The sequence below is a fragment of the Ailuropoda melanoleuca genome, chromosome 15, assembly GCF_002007445.2.
Source record: "Ailuropoda melanoleuca isolate Jingjing chromosome 15, ASM200744v2, whole genome shotgun sequence".
NCBI lineage: Eukaryota > Metazoa > Chordata > Mammalia > Carnivora > Ursidae > Ailuropoda > Ailuropoda melanoleuca.
Genome location: NC_048232.1, coordinates 3,460,948 through 3,471,314, shown reverse-complemented (window position 1 = coordinate 3,471,314; position 10,367 = coordinate 3,460,948). Strand labels below are relative to the sequence as shown.

Genomic DNA, 10,367 nt, shown 5'->3' with positions numbered 1-10,367 from the left:
CCCGCCAGTGTTGAGCCTTCACAGATACTTCCCCCGCAGCGCTCCAGAGGCACCAGGCTCTCTCTGAGCCCACACTTCAAATCATCAAAAGGAGGAAGGGAAAATCAGTAACGTGTAACAAGGTTATGCTTAGCAAGTTACTATGCTGGGTTTTTTTTTTTTTTAGTATCGTTCATCTCCCCACAAAGCTGCAGAGTGGGTAGAATTTTCCCAGTTTTATAGGGAGGAAGGTAGGGGCTCAGAGAAGCCCGGTAACAGGGACCACAGCCCTGGCAGCGAGGAGACGCCTGAGCGGGGCTCCACTCCCTCAGAGGCCGACGGTCTCCAGGCTGGCACCCCAGAGCCGGGTGGCTCCAAGTCGTGACATCGACTTCGGTTCATCACGGACTCCTCAAAGCAGAGCAAACTCTTTCCCATTTGTAAATTATTATATGGTTCCCCCACCCCCATATCGATTCCTTTTCATGCTAACTTCAGGAAGGGAAAGTCATTTAAATAGGTTCTTAAAGGAAGACAGAATCAAACAGAAAGTGAGAGGCGGCTTTCTGCAGGACCCGGGGAAGGGCCAGGTTGCAGGGCGCGGAGACCCAGGTCTGCAGGGCCCAGCGGCCCACTTGCAAGCACCTGGCAGGGAAGGGCAGTGCTACGGGATTGTCTGTAGGGCGCCTCTGACTTCTGTTAAGTAACAGAAACAACCCCGCACTGGTGATCTTCTTCAGGGCCCGTGGGAGGCCCCAGAGCTGGAGCAAAAGCAGAGTCCCATTTCTGAAAGAGTCCAAAAGTTCTGCTCCCAGGAGAAGAAATGAAGGGCAGTGGTAAGCAAACGTATAGACGAAAAGTACAAAAACCTACTCATTTCTCTCTCTCTCTTTTTTTTTTCCAACTGGAGGAAAAGGAAGTACTAAGATCCCCGTGAAGTCCGTTTTGCAGCTGTTCCTTGGGGGCTCCAAAATAAAAGGCAAAACGTGTAGAAATTACTTAAAATGCAAAAATGGCAAAGGGAAATATTGCCGCGGGTAGGTTGTAAATGACTTTCGAGATTTGGGGAAGCTAAGTCACCCCGGCCAACTGAAAGCCTGTCGTTTTAATCTGAAGATAGTAAGCCTCTCCCTGCATATTGCTCATGTATTGGAACACTCTCTTATTAAATTACAGTGTTTTATAACTAGCGAATAAAATCGGTATCATGTTTACTATGCAAAAGCCCCACTATTTTTCAAATGGATGTGTATTTTAATATGAAATTGAAATTTAATATCGAAAGCACCAGGCAATAAAACCAACCCACCTAGTTTCAAACCCTGCTTAAATTATTTTTTGAATTTTGTATCTAATAACATAGTACAATAACACTGAAACAAGATTAACACTGTGATACTATTTGTTTAGGAAACCAAGAGTGTTGCTATGGAAACAGACATTCTGCATAACTATGGAAACAGTGACAGTGTTGTAAATAAACATACTGGAAAGGGAACCATGTAAACTTAACATACGAATTCTAAGAAGAATAGAGAGTGAGGAGGTGGCGGAAGGAGGAATTCTATTTTTTTTTTTTTGGTAAAACAAGCATATTTATATATTTTTTTAATCTCCTAGTAGGCCTTTTAAACAAAGTTTTCAAAACCTTGATTGTGGTTTCTATAATCTTCTGTTAGTTCCTCTTTTCTCATCGACGGTGCAAATCGTAACCTATGGGTTTGGAGTTTTTTTTATATTTTTGCAACCTATTTATAATTAATGATAAAATTCATTGAAACCTATGTTTGACTCGACTTTACTTTGGTAGCATTTTAGAAGCCAAATGACTTTTCCTAACTATGTTAAAACGGAAAAAAAATGCAGAAAGCATATGTTTAACTTATTACATTCTGACGTCCTAAAATAATGCTTTTTAAAGCCCTGTACATAACATTTAACCACCTCCCATATTCTTTTTGAATTTGGCTATTAAAAGAAAAATAGGTTATTTTTTTAAATTCTATGACCGTTTGAAACTATAGTTGGAATATACATTATTTTTTCTTCCTTTGTGACTGAGTCCCAGGCTGCCTCACCTCTTAATGGAAGATTATAACCGTGTCTTGTTCACCTTTGTCATTCTCCTGACATGAGTAGACCGCGACACGCCCAGGAAGTCCTTGCACACTGTGGCTTGAATGGATTCATAACGTTAGAAAAGCTATGGGATGCGGCACGACCATATAACACCTGAAAACCAACAGAATGCCCCACGATGCCAACTCCCTGGCAGTGATTTGGCAAGTCTGCTGGGTCGTGAACATGCAGAAACTGACCTGATCTAACAGGCAAGTGATGGGATACCAGGAGCCCCATACAGCAGGGGGAGTAGCATGGAGAGAGGGAGGGAAGCCGGGGAGGAGCCATGATCCCATGAATGCAGGTGGAAGGCACAGTCCTGTTCACTGAGACCACCAGGTCTCCCTCTTCTGTTCTTACCTGTGTGCTTCCCACCGCCGTCGCCACTGGGAGGTCCGATGGTGTTGAATGTAACCGCCCTTTTGGATCCAGGGTCATGTTCACGCCTACACGGTTAGTTCCCAATTCTTGAGATTTGGGCAGATGAATTCTTAATGTGCAAACACCTACTACATATCCTGGCCTGTTTTTAAAACCCTAGGATAATGCTTTTTTCATTTGTTTTACGTTGGAATTACCATTTTTGAAGATCCCCAAAAGGGCAGTAAATAAAGACTTTAGATAAGCACTTTGGACCACATCATTGGTTTTCAAATTAAGCTTCAGGCAAGAGGAGGGCTGGGGGGGCTGTCTGCGTCACCTACAAGCCACCTCCTTCAAACTGTGCCTCGAAGGACCGTCACTGCGGCTCACAGAAAATAACAAAAACAAGCTTGAAAACTGCCAGACAGAAAATTCCTTCCAGCTTTAGACTTCTGTGATTCTCTGGTTACTTCTCAATATAGAATTATAGAAGAACCAGTAGAAAAGTGTTTTTAATCCATGAAGCCCTTTAAAGTAGAGCTAAGAGTCCGTGACGTGGGACGACACAGTTAACAGCATCAGATGTTGATTGCAAATCTACCCCGTGCCAGAGCACTTGGTGGCGGGGGCTGATCGTAGTGAGCAAGGGTCCCTTGTTGGTGCCGGGAACACCCACACGCCGCCGAGAGGCAGGGCTGGGTCTGCGGGTGAAAGTCTGTGAAGTCTCGGGGGGCGGAGGCTCCTGAAGGCCCAGCCGTAGCCAGGCTGAGTTCTTAATTATTTTATCTTTGAATTTCTACTCCTGAGTGAGGTCTGATGGAACACTGAAGCACAAACCATGGACGAGAGCTTGGTAAACAGCAGACATGCACTCCTCGCAGCTCTGGAGGCTGGAGGTCCCAGATGAAGTTGCTGGCAGATCGCAGATCAGGTGCCTGCCCGGAGCTCTCCTCTTGGCTTGCCTACAGCCGCCTTCTCACTGGGGGAGGGGGAGGAGCTGTCCGCTGTCTCCTCCCACCCTATCAGGGCCCCACTTTATGCCCTCGCTGAAACCTGACTTACTCCCTCACTCCAAAGACAGACATACTGTTGGTTACAACTTCAATATAGAGATTTCGAGGGGACACAATTTGATCCAAAATAATATATTATCCTTGCTTTGTTTTTTATGGTTAAAAAAAAATGGAAACACCACCAAAAAGCAATTGTTGGTTAAACTGGTACAACCACTTATTGGAAGGTTACGGCTCATTCAATATGACATTTTTCAAGGTTCTTTCATAGCACAGAAAAGGCCTTGTTCATACGATAAGTAGGAGGAGTCATGTAAAACACTGTGTACATACACGGTATATCAACCACCTGGTAAAGGGACAGAACTGCCTAGAAAAAAGGTAGTTGGTATATCCGACTATGTTGTAGGAGTGATTGTGTACCCCGATAGATAGCTAATACAGATGACAGACAGCTAAACGGTGAAAGAAATCCATTCTCCTAGAAGATCTTCACGTGGAATCATCATAAGCCCATGGCTGCCCACACACCAAAAACAGGGGACTAAAGGTCATTCATTTGAAAGCATGCCTTCAATGTTTTAGACGTAATTATAACATCCACCGTGCTTGTACTGCCAGAACAACAAAGATTGCGTGTGCTGTTCTGCAGGTCTGGTCATAGGAATGACATCTACCACCACTGTCTCTATGATACGACCAAACCAGGTGGCGAGGCCCATCACCGTTAAACAGTGACAGAAGTGGAGAAAACAAAGACAAAAGCCCCAGGAAGAGAGCTATGGAACCAGAAAGGCCTCTTCTGCCTTTTACTGGGTGTGATCATGGCCAAGTTGCTAAACATCTCTTATCCCGAGGTGACCCACTTGTACACAATAAGGATACTGAGGCCTAATCGTGTGGTTTTGGCGATTCCATGAGAAAGACAATCACAGCACCTGCTATGTTCCAAACATTTTAGGTAAAAGCTGTACTGCCATATCTCTTTCCACATATTTGAGCCATCTGAAGTCACGCCTGCCACATGGCAGGTAATCAGTAAACCTTGGTCCCCATCTTCTCCCTACATGGGAGATTTATGCATGCTTATGCGTCGGTGATCTCATTTATGTGCCCTGATACAAAATCCATTACTTCCCTTTTGTGATTATGGCAGACATCTTCTCGAAGCTGTGCTCTACCTAGAAAAAATAATTCATCCTTTGTGATTTCAAAGGAATAAACATTACAATGAATCATACTAATGAATATTTAAAAGTTACTGTTACGCAGTGTGGCTTTACTTCGGACGCAGCCTCGCTCAGGCGGGGTCATAAAGAGGGGAAGGACCATTTCATTTTCCCCGTGAGGACCTCACTGAAGCCCCAGGTCTCCGATGAGCTCAGGGGTGTCAAAAGCGGGGTGCACATGCCCCAAAGGCTGCAGGAAGTGATGAATTGCAGAACAAGGACAGCTGTTAGAACTTCCACTTGCATGCATGTTCATCTGAGTCACAGTTTCACTTGATGTTTCCGTGTATCTTTTTTAAAGCTCAGAATATATTAGAAGACTTCCAGATCTATAACTTACAAACTAAAAAATCAGTGTCTCTGGGTATTTATGATTCAAAACTTTTTACCAATGGGTGTGTCTCCCCAAAATGTTTAGAAACCTCTGTAAAGTGTTGATAAAATTAGAGCTAAAATTAACATTTATATGAACTAAGACTGATTATGTCACCCAGCTCACAATAAACTTGTTTTACAAAAATACAAGAAAACAAAGTGGCTGGATTTTTTTGTTTAAGATTTTATTTATATAGAGGGAGAAAGAGAGCACAAGCAGGGGGAGTGGCAGAGGCAGAGGGAGAGGGAGAAGCAGGCTCTGCGCTGAGCAGGGAGCCTGATGCAGGGCTTGGTCCCGGGACCCTGAGATCATGACCTGAGCCGAAGGCAGAGGCTTAACTGACTGAGCCACCCAGGCGCCCCAGAAAGGGAACAGATTCAAAGGCGATTTCCAAGTTACTGGTAAGGCTGCTGCTTGCTTTTTCGAATAAGATATTTCTATATAAATGACCATGAGGTGAAAACCCCTCCAGAGATGAGTGTCAGAACCTGATTTACGCTGTGGTTTGCGATGGCTTCCATCTTTGCTGTTCATGGAGAAGAACCCTGAGTTCCCTGACAGACTCCACGACAGCCAAGCGTCGCTTGTCCTCGGTGTCTGAAATATCACATGACATGACACCAAAAGGACAGGTACCAAAAGCAAGAATAAACAAGTGGGACTACATCACACTAAAAGGTTTCTTCTACAGAGCGAAAGAATCAACAGAATGAAAAGACAGCCTATAGAACGGAAAAAAAATATTTGCAAATGATATGTGTGAGACGGCATCAACAGCGAAAACATATAAAGAACACATATTGAGTTATAAGCTATTGAATTAGAGCTAAATAAATAAATAAATAACCCCATTAAAAAGTGCTCAAGGGACCGGAATAGACATTTTTCCCCCCAAAGAAGACACACCAATGGTCAGTAGGTACATGAAAAGGTGCCCGGCACCACCAATCATCAGGGAAATGCAAATCAAACCCACAATGAGAGATCACCTGACACCTGTCGGAGAGACTATTATCAAAAAGGCACAAATTAACTATTGGGGAGGATGTGGAAAAAAGGGAATCCTCTGCTGGTGAAAATGTAGACTGGTCCAGGCATTATGGAAAACACTATGGAAGTTCCTCAAAAAATTAAAAATAGAACTACTGTATAATCCAGCTATCCCACCTGTGGGCATACATGCAAAGGAAATAAAACCACTATCTCTGAAGAGTTACCCGCACCCGTGTTTGTTGGGGCATCACTCATAATAGCTAGGGCCATGGGAGCAAACTAAATATTCACCGATGGATGGATTGATCAAGAAAATATGGTGTTTACATGCAATGGAATGCCATTTCAGCCATAAAAACTGAAATTCTGCCCAAAATGGACGAACCTGGGGGACGGTATGCTAAGTGAAATAAGCCAGACACAGAAAGACAGATAGCGTATGATCTCACTTACATGTCGGGTCTAAAAATGTCCAGATCCCAGAAGCAGAGAATGGAGTGGTGGCTAGTAGGGACTGGGTGTGGGGAAACGGGGAGATGTTCAAAGGGTACAAACTTTCCGTTACAAGATGAACGAATCCCGGGGATCCGAGGTGCAGCATGACGGCTAGGGCTAATACCACTGCTTTGTATATTGGAATTTGCCCAGAGGGTAAATTTTAAGTGTTCTCACCACACACACTCATACAAGGTAACTATATGAGGTGATGGATACCTTATTCAGTTAATTAATCATTAATTAATTAATGATTGTGGCAATCATTCTACAATGTATATGTATGTCAAACCATCATACCGTACACCTTAAATATACACAACTTTCCTTTTCCATTTTCCTGCTTTTTAAATAATTTTCATCCCAGTATCATTAACACACAGTGTTATATTAGTTTCAGGTGTACAGTGTAGTGATTCAACACTTCCGCGCATTCTCAGTGCTCATCGTGACAAGTGTCTTCTTAATAATCCTCATCACTTACCCCCCACCCCCACTCTCCCCCTGGAGACCAGCTGTGTGTTCTCTAGAGTCAAGAATCTGGTTGTTTGTGTCTTTTTCTTTGTTCATTTGTTTTGTTTTTTTAAATTCCACCTATGAGTGAAATCATATAAACATGCACACTTTTATCTGTTGATTACACTTCAATAAAATCGGGGGGAAATGAAATAAAATTTGTCATGTATTTCTGAGACAAAGGTGAGCAGGAACCTGGGGCTCACGATGAGAAGCAGCATCCCTCCTTAATTTGTATCAAGACACCTATTCTTACTGAGCTGCAAATACTCTCACCGAAACACGACAAATATTGATGGACTGAGTGGTCGTTGACCAAACGACGAACCACGTGGTGGGGAAAGCCAGTTCTAAACAGGCGGTCATTTGCTATTGTGCAGGACGTCTCATACAGCCCTTTGTCGGTTGCATTAGTTTGAAGGTCTACGTGCAAATTAAGCAGATTCTTACTTTATCAGATCTCTTTCCAGTTACTCCGCTGCCCCTTTCAAACTGTGACATCAGCCTTTCTGTCTGTATTTTTAATTACCACGATCACAATAGAATTACTTGCTTTTAGCTTTTAACTCCGTAAGTGACAGTATAAAACGGATATCCGTCATCAGCACACCTGTCCCAGATGAAGCCCCTCCTTTCTTACCGGTGCACACAGAGATGCAGAACATAGCCACGCAAGCGTGGTGCTTGCCACAGAATGCCATCTCGGGGGTCCCGCAGTCACAGCAAACACGAAGTTTAAAGGGGATGAATTACTTGCAGGGTGTTTCACAATTACAGACTGTCACGAAGAAATCTTGCCGAGGATTAGGGGTAACTAATGACTTTGTGGCCTGTTACAACTTCTGAAGTTTCAGGATGAGTCACATTTCCATTGTGGTGTTACCCTATGGCCTGGTCTCACTACCTTTGATATTTAGACTTACATATTGGGAATTTCCTTAGAGGAAAAAAAAAAAAAACTCTAGTGCTGTTGTAGTCTGTGCAGTAAAAGTAGATTGGAACGAGCTTTTGGAAGGATGGCGTGGACTACAATTGCTCATAGCCAACATGAGCTGGGGCTTATGCCCACTGATAGAAAATTGGCTGATAGGAAAAGCTCTCAAAAGCAAGTCAAAGCTATATTTAAAGAAAACCTAAGTCGATTACTAAATAAAATTTTCACATGACTTGTAATCAAATATTGAAAATGTATTTGAATCTAAATAAATTCTACAAATGCAGGTAAGTGTTCTCATCTCTATGAATAAAACACGTTTTTTTAAAAATTTTGTTTTCTTTCGTGAATGTAAATGATAAGGCCATCCACATGCCGTAAAGACGTCCCCCTGGGTATTTCCTGCATGGTACTTTTACATTTTTATACTCATAGAGTCACATGGAAATTACAGAATAAAATTTTGCATTTTTGCTTTTCTACGGATATTTAAATTAGGATATAATGTAGAGTAAATACACATCCTCCTGGAAAGTCTGAGTGTGATGAATGACCTCCTCCACATGAAAGCACCTTGCCTCCATGTGGGTACCTTTCTACCCCGCTTAATTCTCTCCCCCTTGTCGGTGAGGACGCACGATGGGCTTTGCCAATGCAGAGGTGGGGCCTTGGCTTCTGTCCCCAGCGCTCATCTCCAACACCGTGGGCTCTGCCTCCTCGCTCTGGACCGCGCACCCCCTTGCCTTGCTCGTTCACACTCCGGGATGGCGCTTTTTGGAGGGGCCAGTCTCTGCTTCTCTCCTGTCCTGTGAATTCTAACAGCATTTGTTTTGGGAATTGCTCCTGTGACCTTCAGACCATGATTTGCCACCCATCGTTGCTAAGTGTTTCAGGGGGACCGCTCGCTCAGGTCGCTGTAAGCTCTTGATGGGATGGATTATCTCAGATCTGACTTCGGTTCTGTGTCTGCCCAGTGAGTTACTTTGCTGGGGCCACCGGAACAAAGACTCCCACGCTGGGCGGCAGAAACAGCAGAAACGTGTTGCCTCACGGTTCTGTAGACCAGCAGTCCCAGACCCCTGGCTACTTCCTACCGAGGTTCTGAGGGAGGGTCTGGTCCCCGCCTCTCTCCAGTTGCCTCTTCCTGGCAACCTTTGGCACCCTTTACTCACCCACAGGTCAGACGTCACCTCCACGTGGACTTCTTCCTCGGTGTGAGCCCCCTTCTTATAAGGACAGCACTCTGATTGGATTAGGGATCACCCCCACGACACCTACCTTAGTTCCCTCGAAAAGACCCTACCTCCAAGTCAGGGCACATTCTCATAGTGGGAGTAAGACTTCAACCTATGAATCTGACACAATTTAACCCGTAACACCTAGTGAAGTGTGTGCCTAGGAGATGTCCCCAGATCCCACAGGTCACTGAATTCACACCCGTAGAGGCAAACAGGACAGGAAACGTACCTCGACAGGGTTCCAGTTGTTTGAATGTGCTAGCTCGTGGGCATGTTTTGTTTGTAATTTGGGGGTTCATCTATCTCACTTTCTTGTTCTCCTCGTTCCACTGTCTCAGGACGGCAGAGGCATAGAGCTCAGCCTTCCCTTCACCATCACCAGTTGGACTCCGAGCCCATGGGCAGAAGCACCCTTTGCTTCCGTTTTTACATCTCGGACTATCGTAAACGGTGAGTCTAGCAAATTTAACCCTGGAGTTGACTCCAAGAGAACNCGTACCTCGACAGGGTTCCAGTTGTTTGAATGTGCTAGCTCGTGGGCATGTTTTGTTTGTAATTTGGGGGTTCATCTATCTCACTTTCTTGTTCTCCTCGTTCCACTGTCTCAGGACGGCAGAGGCATAGAGCTCAGCCTTCCCTTCACCATCACCAGTTGGACTCCGAGCCCATGGGCAGAAGCACCCTTTGCTTCCGTTTTTACATCTCGGACTATCGTAAACGGTGAGTCTAGCAAATTTAACCCTGGAGTTGACTCCAAGAGAACACCTTCGACTACTGGCTCTTCCTCGAAGTCATCACATCAGGCAGAATAAAATCAAGTCTTTGTTTTCTCTATTCCATTTTTTTTTTCATCTAAGAGTTAATGAGTTCCCCTGGGTTTAAGGAGATTTGTAATGGATTTTCAAATCCTTGCTATTATTATTTTTATTATAATGCTGGATTATTAATACCAAGCTACAAATGTCACTCAATATGCAAAACGAGGTGATAAGTACCCCTTGGCTTTTAAGAAGTACATTATATAAGGAGTCTATTAGCAGAATAATCTCAGGTTATAGCCAGCTCTCTAAAGACCTGGCAAATAAGGTTTTAAAATCGAGGCACTTGCAG

General features: G+C 44.0%; 1 long non-coding RNA gene across 1 annotated transcript; it reads left to right on the top strand.

The window, feature by feature from the left end:
• The first annotated feature begins 591 nt into the window (after positions 1–591).
• Positions 592–5,147, top strand: LOC117796462. Its single transcript, XR_004620990.1, has 3 exons — positions 592–815; positions 2,119–3,394; positions 4,129–5,147. It is a non-coding gene; the product is annotated as an uncharacterized LOC117796462 (long non-coding RNA).
• Positions 5,148–10,367: the final 5,220 nt, after the last annotated feature.